This window comes from Gopherus evgoodei, chromosome 11, assembly GCF_007399415.2.
Source record: "Gopherus evgoodei ecotype Sinaloan lineage chromosome 11, rGopEvg1_v1.p, whole genome shotgun sequence".
In the NCBI taxonomy this organism is placed as follows: Eukaryota; Metazoa; Chordata; order Testudines; family Testudinidae; genus Gopherus; species Gopherus evgoodei.
In genome coordinates, this window is record NC_044332.1 from 39,981,188 (window position 1) to 40,000,801 (window position 19,614).

The following is a 19,614-nucleotide window of genomic DNA, read 5'->3' on the forward strand; positions in this document are numbered from 1 at the left end:
CCTGGCAAACAGGAAGAAAGGGTAAAATTTCCAAACACACCTGAATGCTCTAGGAACCTAAGCCCCATTTTCAAAAGTGACACAGGCTCTCAGGGATCTAAGTGTCATTGAACATTAATGCGTCACTTTTGAAAATGGGGCTCAGGTTCTTAAGTCACTTAGGCATATATTTTCAAAGGTGCCATAAGATACAGACAGGTTCCTAGTGGAATTTTCAAAAGCCATGAAGCACCCAACTCCCAGGTGAAAATCCTACTAGGTACCTATCTGCACCTTTAAAAATCACCCACTTAGGCTTTTCCTGCACAAGCGGCAACCCCTGTTTGAGAAACCCTGCTCTACGAGAAGGTCACAGGTCATAAGCTGTGAGAATATCAAAAGCTGATTGCTAGGATCAGGGAGTACTAGGGGATTGACTGCTCCTGGAACAAACACGGACTTTTCATAACGCAGTGTTAACTAGAGAAGGTCATTAGAGCAGTACTGAATAACATTATGTAAGTCTGGCAATAGAAAGTTCTGTACCATGAATAATATCACCTAAACGAATTTTTAAAAATACCTATCCCCCATCACAGAATAGGGCCTTTTTGAGCAACATTTCCAAAATCTATAGCCTTTCTCTGAGATATAGCTTAAAGAGAAACAAACCTCCCTTACTCTTCAAGAACACACACATTAAAAACTGAAGCTGCTACAGGATTCCATAACCCTGGCAATCACTTCCCCACCCCTGAAAAGTTTCTTACCTTCCCTCAGCATATAATTTCTAAATTTAGGCTACAATCTATTTGCAGCAGAGAATTTGACCAAATTCTGTGATGAAGTGCAACATTATAAGTGGATCCATCAGTCTCAACTTGAGTAACTTACATGCAAAAGGACCACCGGAAGGTATAAATTATACCATCTTGACCCCATTGCAATGCCCTTACACATTACTTCTGAATTTGGCCCAGCTATGGTTCTGCATAAATAATAAATTAAAATAATACACAGAGTATAAAATTAATAAAAACAGAGTACCTGGCAGCAGATTCCATGATAGCACACTCATAATTACACATGGCTTTTACAACTTATATCTAACAATAGTCCCATAAAAATTCTTTCAGTGCAAAAATACCCAATGGGAAATTAAAACAGCTCTTCATTACCTAGCTCTTGGAGTGCAGGCTTCTTCGGCAGCACATGTAATATTTTAGAATCTCTCACTGAACATTCATATCATTCAATGAAACATTCTGACAACTGGCAGCCAGGAAAGGAAAAGGTATTTCCAGTTTCACAACATGCAGTATGTGATTATTGCTTAATTATTATATTAATTTGATTGGATGGTCTTTCCTTCTATTAAAATAGAGGCCCCTTGGCACTGAAAGAAAAGCTAAGGAAATAGCTGACTCTCACATCCTCTTTGAATTGTCATGCAACATCTAACTTTCACCAATTCGTACACACATGAACACGGACTGCCAAGTCCAACTGCCTTTCTTCCACCTGACAGAGCACACAAGACTCTCAGACTCTGGCCGGCACTACCGTTCCGTGGCCTTCTCACAAGGAGTGTTTAGGTAGTGTATGTTGCCTCCTTTCTTCCCAGAGACTGAATATGTCACTTCCAAGAAGTGCTCAGATTCTGGATCAAGAGCACCTAGGAACTGGCAGCTGTCCTTTAGTTTTAAGTCTTCTATTTCATAGTAGTCTACATCGCTCTGTATCAACTCAACGGCAGAAATATATTCAGAAAACAAAATGTTTCAAAGGACACCTTCAAGGTTGACAAACCCAGCACTCTTTGCCACACACACAACCACAGGGCCCAATTATGGAACCCTTACTCCTGAAAGGAATCCCTCTCATGTGAACAATGATTATAAAACAAGAAAAGGATATATTCTCCTCTTGATATATATATTGTACATAAATTCGAAGTCATTCATGCTATTGGGAGTTACAAAAATGGAGAGGTGAATAGATTCCAGTTATACTTTTCTTTCTAGAGTGTCCTAACAGTTAAATTCCACACTATGATCAGCCCCTAAAGTGGGCTGCAGCAGATTTAAAGTCCCAGTTGCTCCGTAAGACAACAAACCTAGCTACCATTTCCCCATCTGCTCTATTTTAGCGCTTTCTATAGAGCAAATCACTGTTCGTAAGCACCACTCTGTCCCCATGAGCCATCCAAGTATTGAAATGGACAATAATTTAGGTCTCTGGGCTCTTTTAAGATCAGATTTCCATCAGTTTCAGGACACAGGGGCTCAGAAAAAGGGGAAGACAGAGCAGAGGAATGGTGTGACAACTGCATCCTCATATTGTACTTACACTCATGACTAAGATCATCACAAACCCAGCACCTTGATTTTGATGTTGGTCTGAGTTTTCCCCATTACTGGAAAGAAATTTTAAAACCACACGTTTCATGTGTGTCTTTAGTTTATTTTCCCCCAAACTGCATCTTGTTAATCTTAACATTATGTCAAAGATAATAATGAATTTATTAATCAAATGGTTCCCCATTCCCCCTCCATCAACCCATCAAAACAATGATAAAACAATACACCAGTTAAAAACTAGCCCATCCACAAGTTCACTAGTCAGTCATTTATAAAGAGACAGACACAGGGCACCAATTTTAACACTGCTGTCATTTTTAATCAAACACTGACCCTTTTAATCAAACACTGACCCTTTTAATCAAACACTGACCCTTAGGTTTCAAGGAAGACATTATCACTTTGACAAGCCCATTCTTAAATAAACAAAACAAAACTTTGCTTGATTTAACAGTTAACATCTTAAAAGTATAAATAGCAAGCAAATAATAGATTAAATAGTTTCTTAAAGAAGATTCAGCAAGACTCAAAATGTACAGACAGCAATTCTTCAGGGGGTAGGGGGGCGAGATGGGGGGGGCAAAGGGACATGCATTAACTTTTTTAAGTTTGCCATTGTCAAATTTAGGGACAGCTAGCATGTGTGACAGCGCAGGTCATCCGCCGGCGCAGGCACCTTCAGACTAGGGACTGCAAAAACTCAATGTCTCCTGGCACCAGAAGTTCCATGAGGAAATGTGACTTGTTCTAATTTTGGAATCTGGAAAAAAGACAGACATCAGGAAGGAAATTTTAAAAAATGTATTTGGAAAAAAATCCTTTCAAAGAAAAAGGAAACTGAAGTCAGATACATTAGAATAATAATAATGTAACAATCAAATGTAAGTATCATGCTGCTTTAGAAACAATATACAGATCCCTAGTCCCTCCAAGGAACACAGAACATGAAATGATGGGTCTCATGCATTGGTTGCTCTAAAGTAATGGTTCCCAGTCACCCTTACATGGACTGGTACCTCAGGCTTGCTTTTGTATGAGATACTAAAACGTTATCATAATAATGAGCCTTGGAGCTAGGCTCCAACATACCCTACTGTTCACCATCAATCTATGCTTGTCTCCCTACGCCTAAATAAAACTATCACTAATGTCAATGGGAATTACATCTATAGAGGAAAAAGAGATGACTGAATTAACTTGCTCTTTTCACACTCCGAAGAATTTTTAAATACTAGGGAAGGGAGTGCTCCAGTGAAAATCTTTTCTGATGTGTGAGGTTTTAATTTGTTTGTTTGACTGATACCAAGATCAGTCTACCCAAGACTTCTCTTCTATCATTGTAGGCCCTACACATTTGTCTGAGAATTGTTCTTAAACTTGCAGCTATAGGATCCTGTGCTGTGATCCCCTTAGAACTGGTAAGCTAAACACGGTCCAGAGGAGTCAACATTGAATGCTCAGAGCATTGTAGGAAGTGTAATTTATGGATAACACCCTTCCTTCTGCATCAGTACTGAAACCACCCTATCATGGTTTTAGGGGTTGCTGTAGTGTTGGAGATGACTTTTTCAGTTGTCATGTATAGTTTATGTCCTGAGCCCCAGTAGTAATTAGAGATACTATGGCTATCCCCACCCTGAATCCTTTCTGTCTTTTTAGACTAGTTTACCATGTCTCAGAAATACAAACTTGGCTCATTCTGCTGTAGTTTCAGCTGGATACAGTATTCCTCACTTCCCAGCCTAAATTGTTATGTAGTATTATTGTGTGCTCTTAAACAGTGGCCATATCTCATTTAAATGGTGGATAAATAATAATATAACCCAAGGTTTAATAGCAACAATAGTTAGCACTTTCTGCATTTTCAGTGTGCTGTACAAACATCAACTGGTCAATCATCCCACCACTACTCAGTAAAGATGTCAGTGCTTTGGGATCCTTTACAATGAAAGGTGCTATACAAAGACAATATTATTGACCATCTTTTTGAAAAATGTTAGAATATACTTTAAGACAGAGTTATCAGTCTTTTGCTTTCTGGAAACCTTTTCTGCAGCTGCAGTTTGAAAGCTAACCCCTGAGCTGGCTAACAGTCATGAGTGTTCAAATGGTCTGTAGGGTGAGAATCAAGATGATGCCTCTTCTCTATCTCCTGCTGTTATATGAGCCCCGGGTATGTTATCATGTGCATTATGGCTTCATGAAAGTACTGTGCATTATTAAATACTACTAAATAATTAGCCAAATCTGCTATCACTATTCATGTTTCGATATGAATATGTTATTCAAAATGTCAGCTTCATTTTCGTTTTTATAAAATGAATTCAGTTGAAATTGCACACATTGTAAGTATCTTTCATGTCAAATACACAGCAGGTGAACCAGAGGTCCAATTTTTCCATCTTCCCTGGATACCGTTTTGAAAATATGTATCGTAATTATCTTTTTAGGCTATCAACATCAAATTGCTTTTTCCACAAGAGTCACTACAACAGACATTTTTCAAATGAGTTGGAATGTTCTGCAAGGTTTGTGTTTAAAGCCTAGAATGGAAGAACCATTCAAGCCTCCTGAATGAGTAACATACATGGCATTACCTCTCTAGAATGGCACTCAGCATATCAACTGAAAATATATCAGACACTAGGGTGATGGAGGACTTAGAAATGTATGTAATCATAAGAATATTACCCACAAAATCCACACATTATGATTTTTTTTTCCATTTCCATCATATAATAGCAACAATGACCTCAGCCTAGGGCCTTACATAGTGACTGGCTGGAATTAAGGTTCAGTGGTTGTGCCTCAGGCTATCAACTCCTCCCGGCCACTCATTAATCCCAGGAGATGCTCTAGTCTCCTTTGAATCATTATTTAAAATTAAAAAAATAAAACTTTCTGCACAGATAAAAAACACACCCCCTCAAATCCTGACCTCTTGGTGTTCCTTTCCCCAGGAAACCACTACTCTGAAGAATAATCCATCTGACTAAAATGCAATCTGAAATGCTACCATTCACCACAACAGTAATTCTCAATATAGCAAGCAACAACTGGAATGGAAAAGAGGTCTCTTTGAGTACTGGGCAATGCATACTATGCCCCCCCCCAAAAAAAAGCTGAACTCTATGTTTATATTCAAAAGCTCATTATTATAGCATACTCTGTATATGGAATAAAGAATTCATCAATTTAAACTACTGCTTTCATAATGTACAAAGAAGTGTGCTCAGTCTTACATTTATTAGAGCAATGGTAAGTGCATAAGACGAGTCCAGATTGTTTGATAAGTCAAAAACATACTGGACCAAATTCTGCATTCAGATATGCACACATCATTTATTATTTGTATTATCATAGTGCCTGGTCATGGACCAAGACCTCACTGTACAAATACAGAACAGCCGCCAAGAACTTACAATCGAAGTACAACTTCCACTAAAGACTTGGGAGTTGTGCATACATATTTGCATAAATGAGGACAGAATCTGGCCACCTGTAGCTGAATATTTGAAAAATCTAACCCAGATTTGACAGCACCTTCTCAGAGGTAGTTTCATCAATTAATTGAGCATGCTTAGGGTTTTTATACTGATCATAACAATCAATTGTACACCTCTACCTCGATATAACGCTGTCCTTGGGAGCCAAAAAATCTTACTGCATTATAGGTGAAACCGTGTTATATTGAACTTGCTTTGATCCACCAGAGTGCGCAGCCCTCCCCCTTACCCCGGAGCACTGCTTTACTGCGTTATATCCAAAGTCGTGTTATATCGGGTAGCGTTATATCGAGGTAGCGGTGTATATGCATAATGCACCAAAGAGCAGAAAAACATAAAATAAATATATACCAGCTAGCTATTTTGGAATTGTCCACCAACTACTTAATATTAAAGACATGGGTCTGCACTGAAGTAACATTCCAATGTAAAATGGAGTAGGCAATTCTCCTTCTGCTTATTGTGGCCTAGGGAAGTCATGCATTTGTGTGCAATTATCAGATTTCCCTAAATTGCACTGTCTACAGGTGGTTATTCAGGCTACTGCTGTTAGAATGGCGATGTTACTAGGATGGCTAACTTCCTTCCCATCAGAAACAGATATATGCTCAACTGACAGAGTTTCCAATTTACTAGATCTTTAAAGAATTTCTGGCAAGCAGAGCAAAATGAAAAACGTAACCTCTGATAATAAAATAGCCAACTCTACTCTGAGCAGGGTTTCCCCTTAGGCATTTCTCAAGTCCCCCTATTGGATAAAAAATTCTGGTCTTTAAAACATCTGAATCCTTCTTGCTTTGATTATTAGAGACTTCAGCTTACGACAAAAAACATGATTAAAAGAAAGAGCCTTAGGATTTCAAACTGTTCCCAGATTTCTACTGTATCACTTATACAGTTCAGCATAGTTACATTAATGCTTCAGTAGCCCTGTACTGGTATTACAGGGTTCTCGTTCTCTCTTTCACTGGTATTGCTAATGCATCTATCACCAAAGTAGCTAAGCGCCGAACAAGAAATGCAAGAGAACTCCTCCATTAAAGTTCACCACTCCCTGAATTTTGCCACTGTTACTGAGAAGTGATATTTCCCCTTGTCTTCTTCAAGCCCCACCCCTTTTCTCTCTGTGTCTTCCTCCTCCTCCTCCCTCCATCGTTGCCTATCCAGGGAGAACACTCCTCATCTTTCTACTGTAGTTTTCCCTCTCTCATCCTGTAGCTATTTATTTGGATTTTTGCATTTCTACTATAATGGCGTATGGATCTAGTGCTCTGGGTCCTCTCAACAATCTTTTAAAATACAGTAATAAACAAACTGACCCACCAGTTACCCCAGCTTAAATCAACACCCACTGACAATATACAGATAACAAAACTGAGTTAACTTCCTCACAGAATCTCCAGTGCCACTATCCAGCCCTACCCAACACCCATCCCCAGTAATAGATGGGCCTTGCCACATGCCCTGAAGGTTAACAAATTCAAGATTATTTCACAGACCAACAGGGGAAAGTGACAATGGTGAGGCAGACGGTGAATCGCGGTCCCTGCTTAATGAACAATAACTTACTTGCTTTATTGTTGCTTTGTCCTACTTCCTTCCTGCCCCACCTTGTCATAATCTAGACTGAGTAGTTGGGGTCAGGGACTGTCTCTATTTTCTGCGTGTCCATATGTTTCCTAGCCCAATCAGGTCCTCATCCTTGGCTAGTGCCTCAAGAGACTACAGCTGCATCAATAATAAATGATAATCATTATGGCCTGGATTCTGCCTTGCTCTTTTATGTGTCATGGAGCAGAAGGGGAGAAAAGAAGGAGTAAGGAGACTTCCCCACACTTGTACATGTAAGGGCTTAGAAAGTGTTGCAGCCCCTGGCTCCCCAACTAGTCCATCAGGCCCACTGCCCAAAAGAGGCAGGGAGAGGGTGAAAGTAGACAAAACCCTTGCTGGCTAGCAGAGTTGATTGGCTGCATGATGGGAACATGCTCAAACAAAGTAGCAGTACAAACACTCCATTTGTGCAAGAGCCTAAAATGGTACAGTTTAGACTTTCATGGATTCAATTTTAAAATGAAACTGTTGATTTTTTTGTAGACAGAAATGTATAAGAAATGCTGTGTAACCAAAACATGCTCCACAAATTATAGTCTGAACTTTGATTATTATTATTATTATACATTTTTCACTATAAAGCCCTTTGATCACAGGATATATTGGTGTGGGACATGTGCTCCTTTAAGATTCTGGGGCTTCTTGATTCCATTATAGTCAATGGCAGCATTTCCATTAAGCTCTGTGGGGGCAGGAATGTTCTGTAGACTGTTTGGATGAATAGCACAGATATAAGCAAATTTAATATGCAAAAGCTAGCATTAATAAGTCAGCTGCTGCTCTGAAACTGCAATACATGTCCATTACCACGTTTTCTCTCTTTTCTACACCGTACACAAAACTATATTTAGATAATATTCATGTACTGACTAAAACAGAAAATGGAAATAAAACCCATGTGTGCGTCTAGCAAAATAGCCATTGTTTACACTCAAACATTCAGCATAATAAATAAATACATGGGCCTGAGTTGAGCTCTGAAGGAAGAGGATATGCCTCTCATTGACTAATGGGAGTGCACACACTCATCCCAAGGTCAAAACTGGCCCACAGACAGGCACCTTATTAAAAAAAATAGATGGTAAACTCCAGTCTCTTGGGTTAGAAAATAAAATCCAAGAAATCTGGAGGGAAAGCAATTGAATACCAGCTTTCTCAATGTGCAAAGCAGTAAATTGAAGTCCACTTATTTTATGAAGCTTTGCAGTAAACTCACAGTGGCAAACATTTGTTTTAAAATCTCATTGTGAAAACAGCTGTATTCCACTTTGGAGAATGCAGAATTGCTGACCCATTAAAAATAATAATCCTGGCAAAAATCTAAACACATTGTGGCTGATTACAGAACTAAAAAGAGAAGATACAGATTTTAATTGTTGTGTTACGTTTTAAAAGTCAGCATAATCTCCCAAAGTTTAAGTGAATGCAGGTCACTGAAAGTAGGATTGCTTTACTTTACTAACAGAACCCTGTTCCATCAATGTGAACCAGGATTGATTATATTACTGTGATTTTTGCAAAAGGGGAATATTGCAGTGTTTTTTGACTCTCCTCTAAAAGTAGTGCTGTATACTCATATACTGTACACTGCTATTATAGGTCCAAACAAAGTCATGTTTCCAAAAAAAACTTTTAAATTTCTCTTTTCTAACCCTAACTCTGGACTGAATGTAGGATGCTACTACAACTTTCATGATTCAGCATGCCTTACATAGCCCAGCTCTTTTTGAAATACAGAGGAATTTTGGGTTGGCAAGGTATGCACAACTGGGTCCTGAGACTCACAGATCTATAACATGTTATGATACTATGAGGAGATGAGTACTATAGGAATAACAGTAAATAAAAGCCAAGCAAAACTGTAAAATCAGAAACCCTACCAGTAACAGTACTATTTATTTTAGTTTCTTAGGCCAGGTCCAGACTAGAGCTTTAAATCGATTTTAAGAGCTTTAAATCGATTTTAAGCTGTAACCGTCCACACTACAGAGTGCATAAAATCGATTTTAAGGGTCCCTAAAATCGATTTTGGAACTCCATCAAAACGAGAGGAGTAACCCCAAAATCGATTTTTTAAAATCGATTTTATGATAGTGTGGACGGCCATCGAAGTTAATGGCCTCCGGGACGTATCCCACAGTGCTCTAGTGGCCGCTCTACACAGGTAAAGGTACTCTTCTGCTGGCCAGGTAAACAGGAAAAGCCCCGGGAACTTTGAAATTCCATTTCCTGCTTGCACAGCGTGGAGCTCTCAGCAGCAGAGAGAACAATGCAGTCTCCTGAAAATAGGAAAAGAGCTCCAGCATGGAGCACACAGGAGTTACAGGATCTGATAGCTGTATGGGGAGAAGAGTCGGTGCTTTCAGAACTGCGCTCGAGCAGAAGAAATGAGAAAACCTTTGAAAAAATTTCTAATGCCATGCGGGAGAGGGGACATACCAGGGACTCGTTACAGTGCCGAGTGAAAGTGAAAGAGCTCAGACAGGCGTATCAGAAGACCAAAGCAGCAAAGGGCAGGTCAGGCTCTGCCCCCAAAACATGCCGGTTCTACGACGAGCTTAACGCAATATTGGGGAACAGCGCAACGACGAACCCCCCCTTGTCTGTTGATTCAGAGGTGGGCGTCGTGATTCCTGCAACTACGGAAGATTTATTTGATGGCGATGATCAGGATGATGAGGACCAAGAGGAGGGGGCTCCAGCAGAGAGCACAGAGCATTTTATCCCCCCAAACAGCCAGGATCTTTTCCTCACCCTTACTGAGGTTCCCTGCCAGCCATCTCAAGGCATTACTCCAGAAAATGAAGCTGAGGGACCGTCCTCTGGTGAGTGTAATTTTTCTTACCTTTCCTAAAACACTGACCCATGAGGTGGTTTTTAGAAAAGTCTCCATCCTGCTTGTTCGGGGAATGCGAGAGCAAAGCAGGGAAGGAGAGCAGCCTCGCCGCGGTTTGCTCTCCCGTTCCACGAACCACCCAGCAAACCGCAGGCAAGGAGACCTGCTTGTTCGGGGAACGCGAGAGCAAAGCAGGGAAGGACAGTAGCTTGATTACCAGTACAATCTACTACAGGGATTACTAGCCATTATTAACTTCCCATTTTCTCCGGACAAGGTCTGTGTGCTTCCCTGACCTGCGTCTGAGCAGAACTCTCTGTCCTCAGCCACAAGCAATAAGTATTAAAGGAATCCTAAGGTGACCTTGTGGTAAAGTAAAATGTTCAAGGTTCGGTAACAGGCACAGGTCAGTGAGGAGAAAGACTGTATGAATGGTTGTGTGAAATGTGTCTCATGATTCTTTTATCACTCTTTCCAAACCCCACCCCCCCACACACAGCTGCACATTTCTCCAGCCTCCCTCTCGCTTCTCATCCACGTGGGGGGGGTATCATAAGAAGATTGAGGAAAAGGAGGACGCGTGAGGACATGTTCACCGAAATTATGGCAGTGACCCGTACAGAGAGAGCTCAGCAGGGAGACTGGAAGCAATTGGTCGCAAAGTACAGGGAGGCTGCCAGTCAACGCGAAGACAGGAGGGACGCCAAAAATGATGTCAGGTGGCAGGAAGATCAGCGCTGGCGAGCAGCAACTCTGGATCTTCTTCGTGATCAGACTGACATCCTCCGTGATATGCTGCAAGAGCTCCGTGGTTTCAGAATGCCCCTACAGCCCGTGTATAACCTCCCTCAGTACTCACCCTGTCCCACACCTTCCAGAACCAGGCGTGTAAGAACGCGTGGGGGAAGGCTCTCTACACCAGCCCCCTCCACTGCTGCGGACACTCCAACCAGAAGGCTTTCATTAGATTGAAAAGCCCTTTGTGTCCTGTTTTTTCCCTCCTCTAATGATCCAAACTTCTCCCATGGCACCTTTGCCTATTTTTACTCTCAGGTCATGCTATTAAGGAAGTGTGACTGTAGTTTGGTAATGAACTGAAGCAAGCAGCTTTGGAAAGCTGCACGGAAGCTAGTTATCAGCATCAGGATTTGACAATTGGGGATATGGGTAATAAAGGGAAAACAAAGAAAGCAGCCATACCGTACCCTGGTCCATGAGAATTCTTGTTCTGTCTACTGTGATGCACTTTCTTCTTTCAAACCTCCCTCCCCCTTCCTCCAAACCTCCCTCGCTCCGTCCCCCATAGAACGCTGAGTTATTAAATTTCAAGCACAGTATTGTAACAACAAGCTTGATGCTTGATTGATGAAAGGATCTGATTTTAAATAAAGAACACAATTCTTGTAACACATAGTAGTAACTTTATTTTCAATAAAAAAGCAGTTAAGGAAGGTTGCAGGTCCTGTGCCTAGCAGCAGACGGAAGCAGCTAATGGTGGAGGTAGGTAATAATTGGGAAATACAGAATTATATGTTTTCCAATGGACAGCTCTCGCAAGTAACCTAAGCAAGCAATTGAGGAATGCTGCAGGCAAAGTATCTTGCAGCAGCAACACCGCATAGCCGGGGAGGGCAGCAATCAATTGAAAGGAAAATCAGCATTCAAACTGTACCCTGGCCCATGAGGAAGCTACTTTTCAGTGCTTCTCTGATGCGCACAGCATCCTGGTGAGATCTTCTAATTGCCCTGGTGTCCGGCTGCGCATAATCAGCGGCCAGGTGGTTTACCTCAGTCTCCCACCCCGCTATAAAGGCCTCCCCCTTGCTCTCACAGAGATTGTGGAGCACACAGCAAGCAGCAATGACAAAGGGGATATTGGTTTGGCTAAGATCTGAGCGAGTGAGAAGCGTTCGCCATCTCGCCTTAAGCCTGCCAAATGCACATTCTACCACCATTCTGCACTTGCTCAGCCTGTAATTAAACAACTCCTGAGCACTGTCAAGGCTGCCTGTGTATGGCTTCATTAGCCAGGGCATCAAGGGGTAGGCTGGGTCCCCAAGGATAACTATAGGCATTTGGACATCTCCAACTGTTATTCTCTGATCAGGGAAGTAGGTCCCTTGCTGCAGCCGTTTAAACAGTGTAGTGCTCCTGAAGACACGTGCGTCGTGAACCCTTCCTGGCCATCCCACGTGGATGTTGGTGAAACGTCCCTTGTGATCCACCAGGGCTTGCAGAACCATCGAAAAGTACCCCTTGCGGTTAATGTACTGGGCACCCTGGTGTTCCGGTGCCAAAATAGGGATGTGGGTTCCATCTATGGCCCCCCCACAGTTAGGGAATCCCATTGCAGCAAAGCCATCCACAATGGCCTGCACGTTTCCCAGAGTCACAACCTTTCGAAGCAGCAGCTTAATGATTGCTTTGGATACTTCCAGCACAGCAGCCCCCACAGTAGATTTGCCCACTCCAAATTGATTCCCGACTGACCGGTAGCTGTCTGGCGTTGCAAGCTTCCATATGGCTATTGCCACTCGCTTTTCCACTGTGAGGGCTGGTCTCATCCTGGTGTTATGCCGCTTCAGGACAGGAGAAAGCGAGTCACAAAGTTCAAAGAAAGTGCTCTTACGCATGCGAAAGTTCCGCAGCCACTGCGAATCGTCCCACACCTGCAGGACTATGCGGTCCCACCAGTCAGTGCTTGTTTCCCGTGCCCAAAAGTGGCGCGGAACGGGTAGAACCTCACCCATAACCGTCAGGAGCTCCAACGTGCAGGGGCCCGGGGTGTCAGAAAACTCGTTCTCCAGTTCGTCATCGCTGTCGTCCCCGCATTCAAGCATTCTCTCTTGCACTTCTGCATCATGGGTCAGCAGTGATAGAACGAGAATGCGTGAATTATTTACAGCATTCGCGATCAAGGACAAGAGCAGACCTGGATCCATGCTTGCTGCAAAATGGCGTTTCCCTCACTGCAGCCAGTAAAAACAGCGCGAACTGACTGTGTGCCGTTTACAGGAAGGGGGGGGGGCTGTACCCAGAACCACCCAGGACGGGGACTTTGATCCCATCATGCACTGGGCTAGTAACCCATAATTCCAAAGGGCAGGGACCCGTGCAGGAACTGTGGGATAGGTACCCAGAGTGCAACGCTCAGGGAAAACATGGACGCCAGGGAACATGGACGCTCAACATCGATGTAAGTAGCTCTAGTGTGGACGCGCAAAATCGATTTTATAAAGCCTGCTTTATAAAATCGATTTTAATAACATCGATTTTACCCTGTAGTGTGGACGTGGGCTTAGAGTCACTTGTGCACACAGCATAGACTGTATGAGGCACACCAAATGAGAAGTGAACACTACATTCAGCATATGTTTGCTCAATGAATCTAATCCTTTAAAATGGAAGGGTTTTCTACATTTGATCTGGGAGATGAGACCCCCAGCTCACAAAGACATTTCTGTGCTAGCGCCTCAATATAGCAGCATGTACCCAGCAACCCAAGCTTTCTGAGTACTTAGCCAGGTGGGGCAGGACTGTAATCATGGCAGCTAGCTTAAGCAGCCAACTGTATCATCACAGACACATTGCTATTTTTAGGAGGTAGCTGGAACAGAGCTAGTGCAAGCACATCTACACCCACGGCCAGATTTAGGGGCAGGCAACCCAGGTGACTGCCTGGGGTGCCGAGCTTGGGGGGCACTGCCTGAACTGTACTTGACACAAGAGGAAAAAAAAGGTGACTTTATGGTTAGCCACCTTCAGGCTCCTCTGATTCAAAAAGCCAGCGAGTGAGTGGGTCTGTTCCCACCTTATAGTCAGAGCAGCCCTGGGGCTTTTCCAGAAGCCAGGGGATCAGCCAGGCATAGGGGCTGGCACCCTTTCTGTTCCAGGGGCTTTTTGCTCCAGGGGCCAGGAAAGGATAGAATGGGAAGCTGCTACATATAAGCCAGACAGGGCTCTATGCCATCCAGAGATTCCCCTAGGCAGGGGGATTCTTCAGACAGCAGTTTAAACCAGTTTTACAATTGGTTCTGTGTTTCTGGAACAGCGCAAAACAGTCCAAGCAGAGGTCAGGATCTGCCTAATAATGCTCTATATCTGTATGTTACATACACATACGCGTACACACATTATATGATACTTTAGTGTTCAGCAACATTCCAAGCCACAAGGAAAGGCAGCTACTAAACTAAAATGGTTAGATATCACTGATATGCAGATTTTGTAAACAAACTCCATTTTGAAAATTGAATAAGCATCACAGAACTAAAAACTGTCTTTCATAAGCAGTGCAAAGGGTAGATCCTCTCGGGGACTTGAAACTTGAACTGAGAGTCCACAAGACCAGTCACACCTGTGTTGTGGCTGATCTCTTGCTCATCTTGTTAGGCAATCATTGGCTTAATTTTGTAGCTCCTGGAGGAATGGGTAATTCAGGGGATGGATGGAATAACTCAGGGGACCAGTAATGGGAGAATACTGATGCATGTTAAAAATTAATAACAACTGGCTCATGCAAAATGTGTCCTTCTCGGGCCATTCTCAACAAGAAGGAACTGTATGCACATTATTAAAACACCATCACTACTGGCATTAAGTGGAACTGTTCTGGCAATGTCAATAAAAGGCCAAATTGGCCATACTGTGACTGAGTAACACCATGGTCCCTCATTTGCTTCTGAGGAACAGCTACCAACTTTCCATAGCTGGTCGGAAAATAAATATTTCCCCATAAATATTGCCATTCAGAAAAACCACCATCCTGCATTATTCTCCTATTCTCCTCGATAAGCCAGGCTAGTTGGTCAAACTGTATCCTCTATAATGCTCTAGTTTCAATTTTCAGGTGTTCAGTTTTTCAACAACAAAAAATTCCAAAGAAAGCAGACACTGTTCACAAAAAAAAATTTAATCTAATTTTCCATTCAAGAACAGAAAATTTTCAGCCAGCCCTAGTTCTGTTCCTTACTCGACAAAACCATTCTAACTCATTATTATATATTTTAATGTATGCCACAGATTTATATGGCAGTTCAAAGAAGAAATAAATAGAGAACTGCCCCATAGAGTTATTAATTTAATACCTCATTAGAGCATCAGAATGACACTGAAAAGGAATTAAGGCAACTGATGAGCTCTCTCTCTCTCTCTCTCTCTCTCTCTCTCTCTCACACACACACACACACTTTTTAAAGCCAATTTCCTAACTTGATGCAACCCTCATTTGACATTTGCCCCAGTTGGCCATTTACTCTGCTGGGAAGGAGAACAAGCTACCACTATGTTATAGCACATCAATTCCCCCCCTTGTCCATTTTAGTTTTAGTAAATATGGTGAAAATATCAAAAGCAGCACCTTCACTTTGCTTAATGCTTAGCCCAAAGCAAACACAAGACCTAGAAAATGGGAGGCTAAAATGCAGTTGCTGAAAGTGAATAGGGCAACAGCTTCACAACCATCCATAACATTTCCAACTGCTTCAGAGAGAAGCCAATTTTAGAAAATACACATTTAGGCTCTCTCTGTTTCTAAACTTCCTTTGTTTATTATATTTGGCAACACTCATACGACTGTAAAATAAATGGATACATGTATTTTTAGATAACTCCACGCTTATTTCATCAACAGTTCCAAAAATTAGGAAGCATATGTCTCCAGAATCAAAGGCATAGAATATATTGTAGCTGGGTGAAGGTTTGTATTTCTACTAAATAATAGAAACAGTAGTCCCAATTTCATATTAAAAAGGAGAATGCAATTATTTAAAAAGAATTCCCTTCCACAGAAGTCCAGAAAAGCACGAGTTCCCCCTCAGTTCTGCTTTTTACACTCCATACATTAGCTTCCCTGAATTGCTACCCCAACCTAAAAGAATATTTCAATACATCGTTCAAACAGTTTCTTAAATACATTTTAAAAATTTCACCACCCTTGGGGTGCACAGCAAAATCATCTATAGACTTTCCCTCATCTTTCTCTGAAATAATAAGGGAAACTCTGAGTTTACATTTCTGTACCTTTTTAAGTTCATACTTCTATCTTTGAACAAAAGCACCATCTCAGCATCTGAACAGTAAAATTCATTCTTCCTTTTTCACTTGCCTATGCATTATTTAAGCATGCTGCTCTGAATTCTAGCATTAGGGTTTTCCATGGAGCAACAACAACAACAGTTTTATAGTCTGGTACAGCAGGAAATATGGGATATGCAGGATAGTTTCACACATTTGTTTGCTATGTTCATTCTCAACAATTAAATATGATAATCCAATTTGGTGAAAAATAAACTGAAATCAGATCTGCTGCAAAAACTTTTAAAATGTAATTTTCAGCCTAGCAATCAATGCTTATTCAGTTTCCATGTCATCTCTGTCTTTTTGCTTTGCAGATGCTCAAGTGACGTTAAATTAAACAATTGCACAAAATTTAAGAACTGCAGGAAAATTACCATCCACACTTAATTCTGGAATACAAGAAGGTCCTTAGAAAACATCTTTCAATGATTATTTTTCCTAATAGCAAAAATAAAACAATACAAAAACTCTCACAGTAAAAGTAGAATACATTTGAGACATTCTACTTGCATCTTAAATCATTTCAAAATATAAGACTACAATGGTGAAAATGAGGTACCCCTAAAAGACTAAGCTGCTAATGAAAAATGTCCAAGTAACCTCTACGTGAGCTGGGTATTGAAACAGACAGCAATACTAAAGTATGTATCATTTACAGACATACACAACATCAAACTATTATCTAGTTAGTACTATACTTTACTCCAGGACATTTACCCTAAATTTGTGAAAACTAAAAACACAGACTTGTAAACCACAGGCTCAAACCTGTAATTACAACACTAAGAAAAAAAATTAAGAAATCTTAAACTTACAATGATGGGTTATCGTAAGTCCAGCACAGCAACTAGCCCTAAGGGTACATTTTAGATTTTTTATCCATGCTCTGTTCTTCTCTCTGATGTGACTATTCAGGCACATGGTCAAGTTACAATCAGCTTCTCTCTTAGAGATGTATGAGAGTTGTGCTGATTTATCTAGTCTTTCTGCAGCAGACTAGCACTAATGTTTCTGCTTCTGCATCCCACCTTTCTTCTAAGGCTCTGCGTTATCATTGGCAATCCAAATTAAAGAGTCAGTAAATGTAACCCAGACTTTTTTTTCCTGTGAAACAACTGCTAGGCAGTTAGTCTCACACAAGAATATCACTGTTTAATCTATTGAACCTCCTTTTCAATATCCCTGCTGAGAATGGTAGTCACAGACATAGAAGGGCGGGTCCAATAAGACTGCTGTAGTCCAAACATCTTTTTATGATTTATTCTATTACAAGGAATATACTCTTGTGCAGATGGCCCCAAACAACGGACAGCAGTAATACACAAATTCTTCAGTCAGAAACGTAGGATTTTCACTATTTGTAACACAATATGTATATATACAGTGAAATCCAGTTTATCTAGAGGGCATGGCCAACATGAAATTTAGACAAACAAGGTTTTTTAAAATATCAAGGATGCTTGGGAGACATGAACTCATGTGAATATGGAAGATTTCACTATATTACAATATATGTGCTTGTTATAAACTCTCTTTCTCTTGCTCCTTTTTTGTTTCTAAAATGATATTTTTAAAATATTTGCCCCCTCATTTTTTCTCATGTTGTCCCTTAGGTTAGGAATATTTTATGCTGTGGAACTGATGAAATCAGCACACTTCACTATAAAATGTTGTAAGAACGAACTGAATGACCGGTTTTGTCTTTCCAGTAAACAAGTAGTATTTTATCAGTAAAACGTCATTTTTAATTCATGAAGTTTTCAGTTCAAGCCACCCTGAGATACAATAGTTTAAATTTTCATACAGACTTTGAAAAAGGTTTAGGAAAAAAGTAAATGTCTGAGAACATTTATTCATGGACATTTTGAACATGCTGACAAGTTTGCTCATATCACTGCTCTTCCTAGATGTTTTCTCCTCTTGAATACATAAAAAGATTAGTATTCCTCTCTGCTCTAAAGAAACAAACATGGTTCTTGATTATTATTAAATAAGCATCCAATTCATGTCACTTAAACACTAGGAATATCTGAGTAGCAGACAAGATTCTTGGAGCCCTGATCTCCGATTATTACCAGCATTAACTTTAAATATAAGTTACATGGAGCATTCTAGGTTAAGCATGAAACACCAAAAAAGGACTTACTGTTCTTTTACTGTTCATTCACTATTTTATGATAATCCCTAAAACAAAACATAAAAAGCTGCTATTTTAGTTCACTTATTTAAATAATAATAGCAATAAAAAATGCAGCACCTTTCATCTTCTCAAAGTGCTTTACAGATTTTATATATTCACCCACCAATGAAGTGCAGCCAGTACACTGATGGATGTAGCAATGGTTCAAAAGCATGCAGCAACACTAACCAACACTTTAAGACAGGAAATAAAGAAGAATACTATATCCAACTGAAACTGACAGAAGCATTTTAAGCAGGCACAATGTGGTTACCCAAATTGGAATTTGTCCAGGACAGCTAGATAAACACTTCTACTCTTGCAAAATGATATGGCAGAATTTTTAATTGCCAGAAGTAAATAGGCCCTCCCCCTTTCAAAGATGGTACCCTTCAGCGACAGAAGCACTCAAACTCAATAGGGCACTGATTTCATATTAATTCAAAAGAATCACGAATACCACTCTCTTCAGCACTTAAGAGTTCATTGGAAGTACTTCCATACCAGTATTGTGCAAAACTAAAAACAGAGTCCAGTTACTAATGCATTGCAGTGGTGCATTAAGTCCAGATTAAATCCATAGTTATTCACCTGCACAAATACAGTACAACACTTGCAGATGAAAGTGTTATACAAATAATACATCTTTACCTACCAGAAGTGTGCTCCCTTAGGGTATCTCTACACCAGAGGTGGGCAAACTTTTTGGCCTGAGGGCCACATTAGGTTTCGGACATTGTATGGAGGCCCAGTTAGGGAGGTGGGTCGTGGCCTGCCCCTCACCCAGAGACCGCTGCCTCATCCATCACCACCCCGTTCCCTGTCCCCTGACCAACCCCGGAAATACTGCCCCATCCAATCCCTCCTCTCATTCCCAACAGCCTGTATGGGACCCCGCCCCATCCAGCCACCCTCCCCGTCCCCTGCAAGCCCCCCCCACCACCCCATCCAACCCCTCCTCTCATTCCTGACTGCCCCCCAGGACCCCTGCCCCCATTCAACACCCCTGTTCCCCACCCTCTGACCGCCCCTACCCAAACCCTCATCCTCTGAACTCCCCTGCCC

General features: G+C 41.2%; 1 protein-coding gene across 4 annotated transcripts in view; it reads right to left on the reverse strand.

Moving 5' to 3' along the window:
* RAPGEF4 (Rap guanine nucleotide exchange factor 4) overlaps nucleotides 1–19,614 on the reverse strand; it is a 227,608-nt gene that overhangs the window by 135,552 nt on the left and 72,442 nt on the right. The window contains exon 1 of one of the 4 annotated variants that reach the window (XM_030580528.1): nucleotides 17,186–17,487. The exons of the other annotated variants lie outside the window; for them this stretch is intronic. The gene's annotated coding sequence lies outside the window, so the exon portion shown is untranslated. Of the gene's footprint in view, nucleotides 1–17,185; nucleotides 17,488–19,614 lie in introns of those variants that run through there. 4 annotated transcript variants of the gene reach the window in all.